Raw genomic sequence first — 2,500 nt, 5'->3', positions numbered from 1 at the left:
TAACCTATGTTGTACCTTAACCTAACCTATGTTGTACCTTAACCTAACCTATGTTGTACCTTAACCTAACCTATGTTGTACCTTAACCTAACCTATGTTGTACCTTAACCTAACCCATGTTGTACCTTAACCTAACCTATGTTGTACCTTAACCTAACCCATGTTGTACCTTAACCTAACCCATGTTGTACCTTAACCTAACCCATGTTGTACCTTAACCTAACCCATGTTGTACCTTAACCTAACCCATGTTGTACCTTAACCTAACCCATGTTGTACCTTAACCTAACCCATGTTGTACCTTAACCTAACCCATGTTGTACCTTAACCTAACCCATGTTGTGCCTTAACCTAACCCATGTTGTGCCTTAACCTAACCCATGTTGTGCCTTAACCTAACCCATGTTGTGCCTTAACCTAACCCATGTTGTGCCTTAACCTAACCCACGTTGTGCCTTAACCTAACCCACGTTGTGCCTTAACCTAACCCACGTTGTGCCTTAACCTAACCCATGTTGTGCCTTAACCTAACCCATGTTGTGCCTTAACCTAACCCATGTTGTGCCTTAACCTAACCCATGTTGTGCCTTAACCTAACCCATGTTGTGCCTTAACCTAACCCATGTTGTGCCTTAACCTAACCCATGTTGTGCCTTAACCTAACCCATGTTGTGCCTTAACCTAACCCACGTTGTGCCTTAACCTAACCCACGTTGTGCCTTAACCTAACCCACGTTGTGCCTTAACCTAACCCATGTTGTGCCTTAACCTAACCCATGTTGTGCCTTAACCTAACCCATGTTGTGCCTTAACCTAACCCACGTTGTGCCTTAACCTAACCCACGTTGTGCCTTAACCTAACCCACGTTGTGCCTTAACCTAACCCACGTTGTGCCTTAACCTAACCCACGTTGTGCCTTAACCTAACCCACGTTGTGCCTTAACCTAACCCACGTTGTGCCTTAACCTAACCCACGTTGTCCCCTAAAGTAACCCACGTTGTCCCCTAACGTAACCCACGTTGTCCCCTAACGTAACCCATGTTGTCGCCTAAACCTGCTCTGTAATTGTTATACGACTCGTTCAATTAGTGTAGTGTTGCCCACCCGCAACCCTCGCAATATAGTTCGCTACTCGCACTGCCCGCTCCCCTGTGTATCGCTTCATGTTAAACACCTTGCAAGTCTTGCTGACTTTCCACATGCTCCTGCTGTACACTGTAATGTGGATGGCAGCAGGACGTACATGCCGCCCCTCCCCACGTCCCCACCTTGCCCCCCTGCCTTCGCAAGCTGGTTGGTGAGAAGTTTGCATGTTCAATGCCCTTCGCATGCGACGTACTCAGGCTACGTTGTGGTGCGGCCTGTGTCAACCGTCCGCTAATGTCGTACGCGTAAACCACAATCTGTACTGCACATTCGTCCTTATGTACCGAATGATACATCGTGGCACATGTGTGACCGTACAACGACTGCGCCCAAAAACGGCGGACCATACAGTGCAAATATTGTGCACGCAGCTACGTGTCGTCTCCCTATGAGAGCTGGATTGCAGTGTGGTACGCCATAGAGACGTGTGGGAGGAACGGACGCCGTGGATGGCGATCAGCATGAGCTGTCTGTTGATGTATTCGGACCTAGTCGTCTCTCCTCACACACCGTGATGGCATGGTGCACCGCGTTCCATATCTGCGACATGCTACAGAGGCCGGTTGACAGTCGTTCGAGCAATGGACATCGCATACGTACGGGGGCCACCTTCCACGTATTGTCTAGGCGTGCACATTTTGTTGCGTGTATGTGGGCAGACGTAGTGTGGCGTGACACCTGACACAGGCATGCAATAATCGTTGAAGTTGCAAATGGCGATGGACGCCTGCGTTTTCTGGTGAAGTTACGCAAATGAACAAATGGTAACCTGTTGTGGTGCGGTTGTTCTCGCTAGGGGTGAATCGGTGATGGCGACGATAGGTTGAGGTACGAACCGGTTGTTCCAGCGATACCCACCATGCCGACGAAACTGAACGGCATCTGGGTGTGAAGCGATACGCGGCGGTGGCTGGGTGGGACCGTCCCCGGCCGGTGAGGGGGCGCCTCCCGGCGTGCTGGCCGCGCGGTGCGTGGGCGCACGCGCTACAGCCGGCTGGTGGGGGCGGCCAGTGGCAGGCGCGCCGGCCGACGGACGCGGCAGGCGTCGCAGCTGCGCGCCGGCGCACCCTGCGCGCGGCGCCGTGCGGCCAAAGTAGGTCCTCGCGGGCCCGGTGCGAAGCGCGGTGGACATCTTCAGTGTGCTGGTCCGATTGAGGACTGTGTGCGTTGAGGATGCGCCGCCGCCCGGCGCTCGGCGCCGCGACGCCGTCTGCTGCTCGGTCGCCCCAGCGGTTCTCGCTGGTGGTTTGTATCGCAGCTGTGCGGATGTGTTGGCGCGTGCGCTGTGCTGGGAGAGTTCGCTTCGGCACCCAAGTGGGGCTTTTGTCCTTCTGTGGCGCTGGCGTTGGAGC

The sequence above is a fragment of the Schistocerca piceifrons genome, unplaced genomic scaffold, assembly GCF_021461385.2.
Source record: "Schistocerca piceifrons isolate TAMUIC-IGC-003096 unplaced genomic scaffold, iqSchPice1.1 HiC_scaffold_936, whole genome shotgun sequence".
Lineage (NCBI taxonomy): Eukaryota > Metazoa > Arthropoda > Insecta > Orthoptera > Acrididae > Schistocerca > Schistocerca piceifrons.
The sequence above is the reverse complement of the archived record's forward strand: the minus strand, read 5'-3'. Positions refer to the sequence as shown.